Source organism: Microcaecilia unicolor, chromosome 1 (genome assembly GCF_901765095.1).
Source record: "Microcaecilia unicolor chromosome 1, aMicUni1.1, whole genome shotgun sequence".
NCBI lineage: Eukaryota > Metazoa > Chordata > Amphibia > Gymnophiona > Siphonopidae > Microcaecilia > Microcaecilia unicolor.
Genome location: NC_044031.1, coordinates 463,271,328 through 463,288,664, shown reverse-complemented (window position 1 = coordinate 463,288,664; position 17,337 = coordinate 463,271,328). Strand labels below are relative to the sequence as shown.

Here is a 17,337-nt window from a genome sequence, read left to right as displayed (position 1 = left end):
ATCCAAGAAAGGACAGTGGGGAGACTAATATTGAGAGAGGCTGAACTGAACTTGTTGATCAAATAATCATTTTTATTTCCACAAAAGCCTATCTTTGTTTTTTAGAAGCAAATGTTCACTCAGATAGAAAAATAATTAGGTATTTTAGAATATTTTCAGTTTGTATAGCTGAGCCCATATGTATTATTCACTGGTTGTTATTTAAGACTCGGTCATATTGCCATGGCTGAGAAACGAATGTCCACTCTAAATGGAATATGGAGTTTTCTTTTCATAAATGATTTGACATAAAAATAAATGATTTTAATTATGAAGTTAATTTTATTTGCAAGGATTTTTAAAAATCATTTTATTCTCAGAGGATAATTGAGATTTCTCACTTCAGGGAAAGAATTACCACGAGCTTCCTCTGTCTCAGCTGGCTGTATCGGGAAGAGTTTGAACATGCAGTGAGAACAATAAACATGCTCACTCCCTTGAGTAAAGCAGCAGTAATGGTGAAGCAAAATAAATTTCAGCTAAAGTTTAGACCCAACAAAATTATAATTTCCCTCTTTCATTTAGATTTGTTGTTTTTGAAGGGAGGAAAATGTTAACTTTTAGAATGCTTAAGTACCTGACCCTATCATTTCAGGGTCATGGATTTGATATAACGCCTTTCTGTGTAGGGCTACCATATATGCAGAGACAAAAATGAGGACAGAAAAAATAAAAATGGTTACTACCTTTGCTAAAGAAATATTTAATTGTAGTTAATTAACACACATCAAACAGTGACTTACTTATAGTACAGCAGTAGCCATTCTACTTTTCAAGAACTTCTGGATTTGAGTTTGACTGAGTCTCAGCCTATCATAAGAGCGCATATCCCTGTAGCTGGCTTCTGAGATATGTGTGAAAGTCTTTGCATAACATATGCTTAAAATTATGCTGCACGAACAACATTCCTGTGACAGATTCAACCAGCAGGGGAGCAGAGAGGGGATCAGCAAATGCCTTTTTCTCTCTTTAGCTCCCCAATGTTTCTCTCATGTGGGTAGGTGTTGTTGGTCACAGGCACATAAAAGAAAAAGAGGACATTTCCCTAAAAGTTAAAAAAAATCCTGCAGGACTTATCTGAAGATGTCCAAAAAGAGGACTTGTCCTCTTAAAAGAGGCCATATGGTAACTCGGTTTCTGTGGTACAGCCAAATCCGTTTACATTTGTTATATGCAGGTACTTTTGTTGTCCCTAGTAGCCTTACAATCTAACCCCCCCTGTTTACTAAGCTGCGTGGTAATGCTGACGCAACCCATTCAGAGTGAATGGGCTGTGTCGATGCTATCATTGAAAGGTTAAATAATTTGCTCAGGATCACAAGGAGCTGCAGTGGGCAATGAACCCAGTCCCCAAGTTCTCCGCCCACTGCACTAACATCAGCATGTTGATCCCATGCAGAAATCACACCAGCTACAAAATTTGTATACAACTCAAGTCGCTCAAGAAATTTCTCCAGGGAGATGCTCAGAAATGAGGTATGGCCATCTTATGCTACTTCTTTTGCTCCAAAGATGTGTAAAAATAGAAGCATTAAAAGACTGAAGAAAAGAAGGACCTCCAGGGAAAAAAAGGTTTACAGAAGAATGGAACTGAGGCAAGAAACAGTCCAAAGCCATATACTGCTAGCATAAGAGCACAAAGCAGGTTTTTGCTTAACCCTAGAACGCATGACGTTAAAAATATACATATTAACGTCATGGGGGCCTTTTAGGCCCCCATGCACATAATGTAGAAAAACACACTTAAATAACTTTCACAAGTTTATTTCAAAATTGCTCAATAAAATATGAATAGTGGACCACATTTTAATTATAATTTTTCACAGAAAACACCAAAAAATCTTTTTTTTCCCAAATTTCACGCAAAGACATGAAAACACACAAAAATGCATAGAAATCTATAGCAAACTAGCTGCAGCTACATTTTTATTCTAACTTTCTTTTCTATTATATTAGTCTTCCAAACAATTCTGACATGTTATTTTTTCAGAAGAGTGTTCTTTGCAAACAGTTTCCTTACAAGTGGAACAATATCGCTCAGTTTTCCTCTCTATGTTTCTTGGACACATGAAACAACGCTTTTGTTTTCTTTCTCCTGGCTCTGGAGTAATCTGAAACTGTACGCCACACCGTTTCATTGCTTCTTTAGTTTTCTTTGGCAAGCATTTCAAGTCGCTTCGCTCTATCATGTGAGGTATTACAAGTTCATGACAAAGGTCCTTCAAGAATAAGCGTCTCCTGTCCTTCCTCTGTGCATGAAATTCAGGATGAGTTTCTGTATAAATAATGAATGAATTTAGGGCTGCTACATCAAGCATATTTGAAAATAGTACTACAGGCCATCGTTTTGTTTGCCTCTTACACGAATATTCTCCCACCATCTCATCCATTTTATCTGCACCTCCTTTTGTTGCATTGTAATGCAGGATGATTTCTGGTTTCAATTTTTGGTTATTGCTGTCAACACTGCAATCGTGATGCATGGTACTGAGTAAAATTACAGATTTCTCCTTCTTTGCCTTGTAAGATACCAAAGTCGCTTTGTTATTGAATCCAAAGACACTCTCATAAAGTGCTCGCTGACGATTGTGTTTGAGTGCTGCTGGAATTTCTCGTCTGTTTTGCTTTATAGTACCAACAAGTGTAATAGCTTTTGCAAGCAGAAAATTGCCTAGTTCAACATTGGTGAAATAATTGTCCATGGTGATGTTTCTACCTGAATTGAATATTGGAACAGCAAGAGTTTTGACTATTTCAGACCCCAGATCCTTCTGTACTGGTGCACCAACCTCTTTGCCACAGTAGATTACGCCATTTATGCCATAATAATTTGCAGAATCACACATCCAGAAGATTTTTATACCGTACTTGGCTGGCTTGCTGGGCATGTATTGTATGAATTTGCAGCGTCCTCGGAACGGTACAAGTTGCTCATCTACAGTAACATTAGTACTAGGATTGTAAAGTTTTGTGCAATTTTTGATAAATATGTTCCAGATATAACTGATAGGGGCTAATTTGTCTGTTTCAAACCTCGCTGCACGAGTTCGCTTATCATCAAAGCGAATGATCCTTCTAATTTCCTCATATCTGCCCACTGACATTGTCGCCTTATAGTGTGGATCAGAAAGTGGGTCCAGAAATAATTCTCGTATTGGGACATCATACGATTTTTGACTCCCTGCCAGCAGGAAAAGTCCAATATATGCATAAAGTTCCTCTTTGAGATATTTTTCCAGGACTTATTTTTTGCTGAAGCGATACGTCTTCCTTCTAGGTTTGAACATAATAGGACCTCTTCTGCAATATTGTCAGAAAAATAAGTACAGAATACATCTTTAGGGGTAAAGTAACTGGGACTTCCCACAGCTCCTTGAGCCTGTCTCACAATATTGTGTATTGGAGTACGTCCGACTAATGTAGGATTACTGTCCCAAAAAACATTCGTTTTGGATGTTCTACTTATCACTTCTTGAGGATCCACTAGATTCACTTCTTCATCATCAGAAGAATCACTGGATGAGGATGTTTGATTAGCTGGTGGCAGATATTCTTCATCAGACAAAGATAGTTCACTTTCATCATCGCTTTGAAACATAATCGCTTCAATCTCTTGGTCAGTCAGACACTTGGAGGAAGACTGTGCCATTGCTGACTAGATGTTAGAAAATGAAACAGATTTCCTCTCAACAGCTTATCTTATCACAGGTCCTTCAGCAATTAGCTCACAGTGTATACTGTCCTCAGTGTTCAGAGGACCTGAGGTGATGTCATGGCCTTATCACTCCCTCCAAAAATCACATGACATCCTCACATGTTATTATCCACACCCTGGCCCCTCCACCAGCATTACTGAGTACAAATAAAGTAACTTGAGACACAAACACTTCTGAGAACATGATAAAAACAGCGGGGGCCTAAAAGGCCCCCAATTCGTACAGATGTAGTTTTCACCAAACAAGCATTGTTACACCATAATGCCTATGAAAAAAAATTATATGAACAACTGGATATTATCAACAATGACATACTTGAGTAATACCTTGAGTTTCAAAATTCTAACTAAAGTAATTTTGCAGATAATAGCAAAAATGTAAGCATGGGGGCCTAAAAGGCCCCCAATATGCGTTCTAGGGTTAATATTGGCTGTGTGGCTTTGAAAACGGGTCACGTTTAAATAATTTCTCAGGATTTAAAAACCCTTGACGTAGGTGTGAGCCAAAACATAGCCATTGGGTTATATTGCATAATTTTTATTATAATTTTTAATGCACATATTTATTGATATATTAAATCGGTTTATGATTTTACTCTTGAGGCAAGAAACAGGCATGCTGGTATTTAGATTAGTTTTAAGGTGAACAATTGTCTGCCTCAATATTGAACTGAAAACCATACCAATCAGCTAGTCTAGTAGGTCGTATGCCCACTCTTCTTTCTACTAAAGAGAAAGGAAGAAAATTGCACAGAAAACTGAAGCTGTGTTGGAAGTTGTGATGCATTAATCTACAAATAAAAAGAGCTGAGAAAATGTCCTTTAACCTTAATGTACAGAAAGGATCGTATACCAGCTTGTCTAGCTTGCAGTTTTTTTTCTTCTGCTCCCACAGCCGCAGTGGGGGGTGAGGATCGCACTTGCATGCTGCAGCTGTGAAATAAGATGCCAGAGATTGAAGAGACTGCAGTAAAAATAGCACCAACTGGGAGACTGAATTGCTCTCTGGAATCAATGCTTTTTGGGGTCACTTTGAATTTACTTATGTTAGATTTAGTCAGTCCTATTCAGTGGAAACACATGGTGAGGGTGAGTTATATTCAGGTACAATAGGCATTTAACTGTCCCCTGGAGGTTTATAATCTAAGGGTTGATTTAATAAATTTGGTGTTAGAACTTTGAACTGAACTTCAATGCAGTTTCTTAATGCACACACTAAAAGAGAGGTTTTATTCCCGATGCAGTAAACTGATGGCATGCAAATTACTGCGGTGTTCAAAATAAATAAAACGTGTACTGAGAGTTAAAAGAACAACACCAACTGCTGTGATAAAATGCCCACCGTTTTCTGCATTGAGCGCAAGTCTTCCCGTTTTAATCTCCTTCCTCTCGATGCTTTTTGAACAGTGTTGGTTCATGCACTGACAGGAAGGAGAGAGAGAATAAGACACCCCCTCCCACCTTTAAAGATGCTTTTGGATTCAAGGCACTGCTGGCTTGGGTACCCGGTACAGGGAGGTCTTTACCAGTGAGTCTCCAAGCTGCAACACCCCGGTAGACCAACAATACTTACCACGTCCCAGGAAAGCATCCAGTAACATCCTCTTTTTATGCTGCCATCAGGGAAAAAGCTGGCACCTGATCCTTTGTGGCATGGTTGAATATATTGCTGGAACCTAAGCTGCAAATAAGGCAGCATGTTCTAACCTACAGCCAGGGCTTTTTTTGAGGGGGTACTCGGGGGTACTGAGTACCAGCACCTTTTCCAGTGTCTGCTAAAATTGACCCATGGACCACAAGTTTTAATGAAAGAGCCCAGGGCAGGCTCTACACACAAATTCTGCCTTGTCATAGATTCTGTGACTGGTTGCAGGGGGCCTGGCTATTATGGGGGGGGAGGAGGCTGAATATTGTGGGGTGGGTCCCTCAGTGATCACCCCACCCCTGAAGGGTGGCCTGGCATTTAAGTACCAGCACCTTTTTCGCTAGAAAAAACACACTGCCTACAGCTAGGGTTTGAATGCTTTCATTTTCTAAGATGGCACCAGAGGCAGGAGCCAAGTGATCATTGCATCTGCCTCCTGACCAAAAGGTGGATTGGGGCATTTGGACTTTCATGTGCTGGCAGTTTGTTTTTTTTTAATTTTAAAGAGAGAAGGGATAGGTTACAGGGCCCATTTGGACCATTAAGAATACTGTTTGACCAAGGTCATCTGAGGTGACCTGTTAGAATCTATCTTAGATAATTCTTTTGCTCCCATGGTAGAAGTTTTACTCCCATGGTAGAAGTTTTACTGCAACTCAGGAATGTAGTAAATATGCAGTGCTAAAAGGAAAGAAAAAACATAAAAATTTAGCATGGTTTCTTACATCAAGAGCTTTTTCAAGTTTGCATGCGTTTTGTATGCCAAGCACACAGATATTTCTGTTCTAAAAAGCCATCACAGGTAGGCCCTTGATCAGAAAGTCTCTGATGTTGCGGCTTCAGTTCCTCTGTAGATCAATAATATTTACCTAGTTCTAGGGAGGCCTCCAGTGGTGTCCTTTTCATATGTTGCCATCTTGAAAAATGGTGGTACCTCAGCCCTTAGTGGTACCACTAGGTTCAGCCTGCCAAGTAAGGTTTTCTTTATTTAGCAGTCTGATCCCTAGTGGTACATTCTGATGTACTACTAGGGTTCTGGTGCTGCCATTTTTCGAGGTGGTGGTTTTGGAGGCAGGAGTGAGTGGGCATCGCTCCTGCTTGCCATCAAAAAGGTAGGTTAGGGAGGGAAGGAGATGGGGGTCATTCAGGCCAATAGATATAGCTTTTGACTTGGGGAGAAGCTTTGGGGATCACTTGGGCCACCAGAGAGTTTTCTGACCAGGGTCATCTAAGGAAAGATGCTGAACTTCATTTCAGGTGACTTCTTAGCTCCTGTTGTGCTGATTTTCTCAAATTTAAATCCCTTACTAAAGCATTACTAAGATTAGAAAAGGAAAATCCAAATTAAAGTACCACATTAAACGAAAGTATTAAATAGACCCTTGAGTGAGCTCAATCCTATCAGATCTTGGGAGAAAAGCAGAGTCGGGGCTGTGTAATACTCGGCAAACCTCTGTAATGTCTTGCCAAGGAGCATCATGAAGACCAAAACAGGAGTTGGAAATCAGAACATGAACTGCAGCAATATGATAAACATGACTTTATTCAAAATGTCCACATTGTCCCAAGTGGATATGTCCGTGATGGCTCAAAAAGCAAGGTACTGGAATTTGCCTCTATTTCTTCGGAAACAAGAAGCATCATGGTCACTTGATAGACTGCGATTACCAATATTTGTAATTACAAGGCTTGCAATTGCCACTAACTATATATATTTTTTGGTTTTTTTTTTTTGTAATGTGAATTTCCTTTTTTCTTTATTGATTTCCTAAATTTCTGAGGTTAGCCTTTTTTGTCCTTTTATTTTCTAAACCTGTGTCCCTTTGCTATGTCTGTGTCTCTGCTTTTGACAATCTGCTTCTGTTTATCTACACTAGTTCTTTACGCTTCATTTCTCCTCTGCATGTACTGGTATGATTTCTGGATGTGGTTCTGATAAAGGTCAGCACAGTTGTTTTATGGTTTACTTAATTCATTATAGTTGGGATTGATTGAGGAGAAGCTTCTAAAATGTTAAATACTAATGTCTCTTTGGATATTAGAACAAAAAGAAAATCTGGCCAGTATGTCTGACTTCCTTGATGGATAAATGAATAGTTACTACTGCAGGGGATGATTGTTGACTAGGAACATGGTAGGCTCCAAGTCTGCACCTTTTTACCAATAGAGAATCATGTCATACAGGCCTCACGGTTTCTTTGATCGCATAATGAAATAATTCAGTTTAGGAGTGAGGGGTGGATAGTGGTTTACCATTGGTAAGCAGCCAATAATTTATTCAGTGGATGTTAAAAGTATATACAAATTAGGTGTTATATAGTATAATATGCATGTGGTTTATGCATTAATTGTAGACTGTGATACATGGTTTCTCCTGAAGAAGGGAATTACGAAATGCGGTCTCGCATCGAGGGCCTGGATGTTCTAAAATCAAGATGTTGAGCTGATTTGTGCGGCTTCTCCGGTTGGCTTCTCTTCGCCGTGCGGTGCTTCCTCGTAAGCAAGCAGCTATATAATTTGTGACAGGATTCACAAACTTTGATTGCAAATTTTGATAGCAAACCAAAATTTGATAAAAGCTGATTGATACACTCTGAATAGTGGACATGGGACATTGGAAAAAATTATCGCCAACTGTGTGAGCCAAGAGACAATACTTAATGGCATTTTGTGTATAAAGGCGATCACGATTCCTGTGTGATAATCATTTTGATTTGATTACGTGTGAGTGTGCTGAGTGAATGTGTACGCTTGGTGTAGAGAAGAGAGTTCCGCAGAAACTGCTATAGTTTTCAAGAAATTTGTGTGCTCATATTTGTAATAATTAAAGTAAAGTATACTACTTAAAACCGGGAGTACTATATGTGAATGTACTATTGTTGAGTTTGTACCATGCCCCTTCGCCCCCGGTGGTAATTTCAGATTTACCGCATGCCCATAACGCCTGGATGATTTATTTATTTCCTAAAACCAGCCTGAGCCTTTAACACCACCCATTGATCTAGCGGTAAGGGCTCACAAGCTACATGTGTGATGACCAGTTGGCACGTGTCAACTGCTGATGACCTCCGTAAACACGTGGCGTTTCTGGATGTAATCGGCAGTTGACACGTGCCAGCTGGTCATCATACATGTAGCTTGTGAGCCCTTACCGCTAGATCAGTGGGTTGTGTTAAGGGCTCAGGCTGCTTTTAGGCACGCGCTGGTTTCAGTTTTACAGCATGCCCTTTTCCCGTCCCATTTAAAAAAAAACAAACCCTTTTTTGCAGATACTGTAAAAACTGGCTTGGCATGTGCCCAAAACATGCACCTATACTACGACAGGCCACTTTTTACCGCAGCTTAGCAAATAATATATCTGGAGAAAGCAATCTAATTAGAAGGAAATTCAAAAGTGTGAGATTCTTGCCGCTCTGCAGATTTTCCAGTCTCTCTAGCCCATTGTGGATTGAGAGACTGTCTTTAACTGCAGAAGAACCAATCATCTTCAGAGTTACAATCTAAGGCTCTAATTTCTGGATCCTTTGATCATTTAGTAGAAATTATTTTCCAAATCCTTCAATTTATGGACATTTTCTTGAGTGAAGCGGCACAGCTGGCCAGTATCCCCCAACCTGGTTTCAGGCCTTGTAACCACAGTCCAAATATCTCTAAGAGATATATCTTTATTTATTTTATTTATTTGTTAAATTTGTAGCCCACATTTTCCCACCTATTTGCAGGCTCAATGTGGCTTACATATGACCGTTGGTTCCGGTATAACAAATACAAGGTGTAATATAGGTAGGATAAGGTTCATGTATGGTAGATACATTGGAGGAACCTAGGAGAGGAAGAGGTTGTGTCCATTACGATCTTTGGTTTTGTTGTGCTGCAGGTGCTTAGGTTCTTTTGTTGGGTCGGTAGGGCATGCCTTTCTGAACAGGTTTGTTTTTAGAGACGAAGAAGTCATAGAAGCCATATCAAGTTGAGATAACTGGACAGGTTTAGGCAACTGAACAAGTTGCACCTCAGTTGAAACAGGTAAAACCAAGCCAGTCACCCCTAAACCTTCAGAAAGAGTCCCACTGGAGGGGGACCCATTGAGGAAGTACATTGAGGAAGCACCCATTGAGGAAGTACTAGTACTAAGTACTTAGCATAGGAAGAGGGGTCCTTTCAGGAGAGCTGAGGGAAGCATGTTCCATCAGAGAGCCAACAATAATTGAATGAACCTGAGGAAGAGAGACTAGAAATCTTATCCATAAGGCCCTGTTGAGGAGTACTGGAGGTCTGAGGCGACTTCAATGACTTATTTGCAGCTTTTCTCGTCTCCATATTAGAAAAAGGAACAAAGAAATTCTGCTCAGTCAGAAGACTATTTCAGTAGGTCTATTTTTAGCGCTGCAGTGCTCCATGGTGCTCCAAAGGGCTCCCAAGGGACCTGGCATGCCCCTTAGGGCACACCCATTTGGCCACACCCTGCGACCTTTCCCTCAGCCATTCCACAGGGTAAAGGCATACTTAAGTTTGGTCTGGGCGCCTGCAGAATGATAGCACTTCACACTTCTAGGTCCTGTCTGCTCCTCCAACTGGTTCCTCTGACCTGCAGTCTCCAAATCCACTCACTAACAGCTTCCAAGTACCCCATCTTGGCATTGTTCACTCTAAATTATCTTTTGAGCTTGAAGTCACCTAAGTCATTAAACAAGGTTTTCTAACCTTGCGGAAACTTTGGTCCATTCGCAGTTACATTGACATCCCCTCTTTACACGCTCTGATTCATGTGTTCCTGACCTCATGAATTGACTATTGAAATTCTGTTTACTCTGGTGTCTCTAGAACTTCTCGCCATCATCTTCAAACTCTCCAGAATTCAGCAGCTTGTCTTCTCTTAAAAGCATGCAAATTTGATCATGTTTCTCCACTCTTGGCGTCACTGCATTGGCTCCCTATGGGCTCCATTTCAAAATTCTCTGCTTGACCCATAAAAATCTCCACGCTGGATCTTCTCGTTACCGGTCATCCCTGACTATTCCCTATACCTCTAACTATACCCTCAAGTCTTTAGATGCCAACTGCCTTGTCTTGCCCTCACCCCATTTGGCTCATTACAAGTCTACCTGATCCTCCGCCAGTAAGAGGAAGTAGTGAAAAAAGACCAGGCAGCAAAGAGATGAAAAAATTATTTTAAGTTTTTATAGAATGAAATATAGTGCATGCAAATTTATCTCATGAATATTCATTGCGGATAACCTGAAAACCTGGCTGGGTGTGTCCCAAGGACTGTTATAGAATATTTGCAGTGCTGACATTTCATAGGTAGGGTTAGTGCAGTTTGAATTCTTGGGAGTCGGTGCTGTTATGGGATAGTAAGCTTCTGCATTTTCCAAGGTTTTGTGTTATTTCACACAGTCTCTGTCATTGGGAGAAGGAGAGTGTGTTGCTGTAACTGATGTGACACCAGCATTTGAACAGATTATTATTATTTTTTTGTATGTTGAATTGTAATGTGAAACATCCTGCTTCTACTCTATTTTATTGGGAATATTTCATGTGAACGAATAATTACACTCTGCATTATTTACATTAAAATGTATGTTAAAATATCCTCAATTTAAATTAAATTGTAATAGTAATTTTAATGGGCTCCTGAAACTGGCTGGGGCTGAAAGGTAATGAGAAGTGGACAATCAAAAGAGAGAACTTTGTGTCCAATTAGAGCTAGGTTTTCGTTTCCATTTCAGGAGCTGAGTATTGCAGTGTGCTGCTTGCTTTATTTCTAATGTCTGTGACTGGCAGCTGCTGCTGAAATTAATGGAACAGGGAGGGGAGGGATGGACAGGTGGATGTAAAGCAGCAGTGGGGAACCCTTGACCTTTTGTGGCTTCTAGTGAGGTCTAATATAATATAATGTAGAAATAAGTTTTTCAGCACCTTTTTCTTTTCTTTGATGACATATTCACAGGTCTAGTGCTGGAGCTTTCACAATCCTGTGCTGCTGAAGGTGCTGCCCCCCTCTCCCCCCGACATAATTACCTGTTGCAGTATGAGGTGGGATGGCAGGGCTTTCTGCGGCACTGGAGTTCAAAGGCTCCGCAGCACTTGATACTGTTTTAAAATTTGCTGTTGCTGAGCCAGAGGAAGGGAAGTATGAAAGGGAGACAGGAGCAAGATACTTTTCATTTGATAATGTTAAAAGAACAAAAAAAAAAAGAACAAAGAACATGTAGTGTTTAACATAATTCAGATACATACAACATTTTTAGCAATTATACCTACTATATTTCTGTGGCTCTTTTAATTTTCAGAGCAGCTTGCAGTTATAGGTCGTTTCTTGTCAAACATTTTAAATCGTGTGCTTTTTTTTTTTTTTTTTAAGAGTTTTTATTGTATTGTGTTAAGTGTGTATTTTGTTATTGGGTTTGTGTGGTCTGTCAGTCATGGAGTTTTAGGGCCTAGTTTACTAAGCTGCTCTGTAGGTGCGCAAACTTTTTAGGGACTGCTAAAAATTAGCGTACGCTAATACTAAGGCATCCATAGTTTGGTCTTAATTTTGACTCTGCTTCAACCCACCGCATCGAGATAGATGGACTCAAAGTCTTGCCTTTGTTTAAAGTAATTTAGGGGTCCTTTTATTAAGATGCGCTAACAGATTTAGCCCATTGTATATCTATGGCCTGCATGGCAATTAACACATACCAATTCATTAGCGCACATTAAATCCATTAGCATGCCTTATGAAAAGGACCCCTTAAAGACTTATTCTAGAGGTCAAGAAACTTTTATAATGAGAAAGCTACATCCTATTTCAGAGGGATCTCATAAGGTTCCGTGTTATATTGCAAGTTCCATAAGTGTATACATTAGAATATATGCATAAAAAATATACATAAAAGATTGCACAAACAGAACAGACCAAAAAAACTTGGTGCCTTCTGAAAGATGGTATGCCTGTACTGAATCATGTAGAGCTTACGGGCAGCAATCTGAACAGAGAGCCTGATTCAGTTGTGCTTGTCGATGGAAAATTGTTTTTTTCTTCAAATTATAATGCAGATTACTGTTCTTTTGTGCACCTTGTCATTGCTGTTAAACATAAAATGTTAGAAAGGAGCATGAAGAATGGTAGGAGCTTGAAATGGAGACTATTATAATGCTTCTGTATCGACCGCACTTTGAATACTGTGTGCATTTCTGGTCACTCTGTCAAAAATGTTATAGTGGAACTAGAAAAGGTTCAGAGAAGAGTAATGCTAAATGACAAATGGGATGGAATGACTCCCCTGTGATTAAAGTTAGGATGGTTCTGCTTAGTGGCAGACCAAATTTCAGTTTCAGCTTAGATTACCTGAAATCTGGGTTCAGCCATGCTTCAGTTTCCATTTCCCCCTCCATGATCAGTCTCTGCCCCCCAGGACCACTGTCTGCCTTCCCCCAAGGCTGCCCATCCACCCTGCTAGTCTCTACCCCCCCCCCCCCCCCCCGCCCTAATGATCACTCTCCATCCTAGTGCTTAGGGTGGTGGACTCTGGTCCTGGGGAACTGAGTTCGATTCCCACTTCAGGCATAGGCAGCTCCTTGTGACTCTGGGCAAATCACTTAACCCTCCATTGCCTCAGGTACAAATAAGTACCTAAACCGCATTGAGCCTGCCATGAGTGGGAAAGCGCGGGGTATTAAAAAAAATATATCTGTATGCCCTGCCCGGGCCTACCTTAAGAAGCCCTTGTGGTCTAGTGGCCTGTTTTGGGGCAGGAGCAATTTCCACTTGCTCCTGCCCATACCGGCTGCTCAGTCAAAATGACTGCTGTGACTTCCCATGTTAACCTTGTGACATTTCCGTGGGAGGTGATGGCAGCCATTTTGAAACTGGAACCATCTTAGTTAGAAACGACTGGAGATTACACCTGCCCTGAAGAGGCCACTAGGCCCAAGAAGTGCCTATAGGTGGTCAGGGGAGCCGGGGTGGGGGGGACCCATCTTCTTACAGTGGCGGAGGGTAGGGCACTATGGTTTTGGTTAACTTCTAGTTGTGCTTGAAGAAAAGATGGTTGAGAGGAAATATGATTGAGGCCGGTAAAATTATGAGTGGGGTAGAATAGGGAAAGGTTGTTTACCTTTTTGTAAATAGTACTGAAACTAAGGGAAACTGATACTAACAGGAAGCACTTTTAAAATAAATAAGAAACAGTATTTTTTTCCCACCTTAATATAAAATTAAATTATGGAATTTGTTGTTAGAAGATGCAATCAAGACAACATTCCTGTGGTTAAAAAGATTAGAATATCAGTGGCGTAGCTAGGTGGGGCGCAGGGGGAGCGGTCGCTCCCCCAAACAGCTTTTCTTAAAAAATGGCGCCTATGCGCCAATAAATATTTGTTTTTCTGCTGCTTCCCTCCCAATTCTTAATCTTTTCTAGTCTCTTCTGCCCGCGTGGTCATTGTTTACTTCCCTGAAGCCTTCTCCCTCCTGCGCAGCGCCGGCGAATGCGATTCACAGTCAGCCTTGTTCAGTGCCAGCGTCGGGGCTTCTCCTTAGGCGCGTCCCACCCAGTGTTGCCAGGTGGAAATTTTTTTTCCCACCCAATCCAACGCAAAAACAGCCCAAAACCCGCCCAAACTCAAACCCCGCCCCTGACACCCCCACCCCCGCGTCATCACCCCCGCCGTCACCGGCCCCGCCTCCCCCGTCATCGGCCCCGCCTCCCTGTCATCGGCCCCGCCCAAAACGTCACTAACCCCGCCCAAAACGTCACTAACCCCGCCCCCCCGCGGCCGGAAAAAACCGCCCGAAAAACCGCCGAAAATAAAAAAAAGAAGCCCAAAAAACCGCGACCCGCCACGGGCAAAAATTACCCGCGGCGGGTCGCGGAAAACCGCTCAATTGGGCGGTAAAACCGCCCACCTGGCAACACTGGTCCCACCTCTGCGGAAAACAGGAAGTTGTAATAGAGTAGGCGGGATGCGCCTGAGGAGAAGCCCCGACGCTGGCACTGAACAAGGCTGACTGTGAATCGCATTCGCCGGCGCTGCGCAGGAGGGAGAAGGCTTCAGGGAAGTAAACAGTGACCACGCGGGCAGAAGAGAAGGTGAACGATGCAACGCTCGGGGGGAGGGGGGCCAGAGAAGGAAGAAAGCTGCCGGGGGGGGGGGGGGGGCTGGACTGGAGTGGAGTCCCGCGTATGCTTTCAGTTTGTTTTTACTGCTAATACCGTGCTGCTCTTCCGACGAACTTGAAAGATGTTGAAGAAGATGATCAGGAGAGAAAGGGGAAGAGACAAAAGGGGATGACACTGAATGTTGGGATGAAGAGACAGACAAAAGAGATTCAGAAATGTGCTGCTTGATGAGTGATGGGAGGGGGGGGGACAGAGACTGCACCATGGTGGATGGGATAGCAGAGAAAGAGAGGGGAGAGTAAAGGTAGAGAGAGAGATGGGTGATACTTGATTTGGGGGGGGGGGCAGAGACTTCACCATGCTGGATGAGGTACCAGAGAGAGAGAGAAATACTGGATGAGAAGAAGAGAGATAATGATGCTGGGGGGGGGGGGGGAGGGAGAGACAGGATAATGATGGAAGTGGAGATGGGATGATGCTGGATGAGGAGGAAGATTAAGAGATGATGCTAGATGGGGGATGAGAAGGAGACAATGATGCTGAGTGCGGGGCAGGAAGAGAGACAGACAGGGTGATGATTATGGGGGAGGAGAGAGGGGGTGATTTTGGATAGGGAGGAAGAGGGTGAAATATTGGATGGGGGAAGAGAGAGAGAGACAGGGAGATGGTGGATGGGATCAGAGATATATGGGGTGAAGCTGAATTGGGTGGAAGAGAGAGAGGGCAATGATGGATGGGGGAAGAGAGACAGATCACAATGCTGGATGGGGGAGAAGAGAAAAAGACACTAATGCTGAATGGGGGAGCAGAGAGAGATATGGGACAATTCTGGATAACAGGGAAGAGAGAAAGATGGGGCAATGCTGAATATGGGGAAGTGACAGAAAGAAAGAGATGGGATGATGCTGGTTGGCAGGGGGAGAAAGAAAGAGAGTGGAGATGCATTTAGGTGGGGAAGAGAAAGAGATACTAAGAGGAGATGCTGCATAGTGGAGGAGGGAGAAGGGGAAAAAAAAGAAACAGAGGAGATGTTATATGACAGGAGGAAAGAGTTAACGAAAGACTGGGGAATAAGAGAAAGGGGAATAGATGGGTTTGAGTGAGGGAAACATGGAAAAATGTAGGTAGATTCAGTGAAAAAAGGGAGCTTAAAGACTGGATAGTAAGAATTAATAAAATCTAAATGGATAGAAATGCAGAAAAAATAGACGAAAGCTCAAAGATGAGTGTCAAGACATGAATGTAGTGGAGGAAGTATAGAAGAAAGGAGAGAGAGAAAAAGGAGAAATGGACAGAAAACCCTGGCAAGAGAGTTAAGAGAAGACTGAAGAAGCAGAAACCTGAGAAACTAAATGACCAGACAAGAGTAGAAAAAGAATTTTGTTTGTAATTCTGATTAAATTAGTGTGGTAGCCATGTTAGGGCTTCTTTGACAAAACTGTGCAAGCGATTCATGCGTGGCAAATGAGAGGAAGTCCATTGGAATTGAATGGGCTTCCTCTCATTTGCTGCACCAGGAATCGCTAGTGCGGTTTAGTAAAAGAGGCCCTTAGTCAACTCTAAAAGCTAATAAAAAATTTTTAAAAATGGAAAATTAGGTGATATTTTTTATTGGACCAACAATATATTTTTTGACCAGCTTTCAGAGGCGAAAACCACCTTCCTCAGGTCAGGACAGTATACCATAAAAGCATTATACCACCCTGGCCTGAGGAAAGATGTTTTGGTCTTTGAAAGCTAATAAAAAAACGTGTTAAGTTAGTGCAATGAAAATATATCACCTTATGTTTTGTTTTTTTGATTTATTTGTATTTGTTAATTTCTAATGTAGTGATTAGAATATATCAGTTTTTGAAATTTGCAGCTGCAATCTTTGTTTTGCACACATCACTGTTTCTTTATTTCTGGTGTTGCAATGTATTCAATGTCTGGCTTCTTGGAGGTTCAGATTAATATTTGTCTATATATTTATATTTTTAGGTTATGGTTACTTATTCTGTATATGATGAGGGTCTTATGTTCTTATTCTGTATATGATGAGGGTCTGTATGTTCTGTGTGTGTGAAGGAGGCTAGGTATTCTGTTAAACACTGAATGTCTGTGTAGGATCAGTCTGTATTAATCTGGCTTGTTAATCTTTTTCAATAGGTATATTGATGTTCTAGTGCCCACTACAATATTTATGTTGCTGATTTTTCCTAGGTAGACCCTTGTTGTGAGATTCCTAGATGTTAGTGCTATTATAGTAGAGTTGCTCTACTGTTCCCGAATGACTTTTGTAGGTTTTTATATTGCTTCACAATATGCCTGGTATTGGATGTTGTGTTTGTATTTAGCTCATACCTCTCATAGTAGTAGCCAACAGGAAGATGCTGGACTGGGAGCTAGGACTGACTAGGAGTCCAGTGTTAAAGTACCTGCATATATTTCCAGAATACTGCAAATACTGTTCTGTTTAATAATTTGCATTATTGTCCTACATTATTTGAATTTTTGGCATATAATTCTCTGGAGTGTATTCAGTGTGCATAATACATACCATCAGTAATAGGGATACTAGGGGGAAATAGCTGGTGCATATGCACCAGAGACACAGCGAAGGGGTCCTTCACTGCTGTGTTCAAAAGTACCCCTACTGTCCCTTTACTGCTTACGTGGGTATTGCCCCCACCCTAAGGATTTTAACTAGCCCCACCCCAACCGCACCCTAGCCTCCCAAAACAGCTGAGTCACTGCCTGCATATGCCTATGAGGATTTTAACCCTTCCCTCTCTCCCAGTCCTTCATCCTTGCACTGGCGCCTATTTTAGAAACGTCTGCTCCCCCTGATGTCAAAA

The 17,337-nt window shown here is 41.5% G+C and overlaps 1 protein-coding gene across 1 annotated transcript in view; it reads left to right on the top strand.

The window, feature by feature from the left end:
• The window catches only part of MTCL1 (microtubule crosslinking factor 1), a 474,698-nt gene that overhangs the window by 159,785 nt on the left and 297,576 nt on the right, over positions 1-17,337 (top strand). The window lies entirely within an intron of this gene.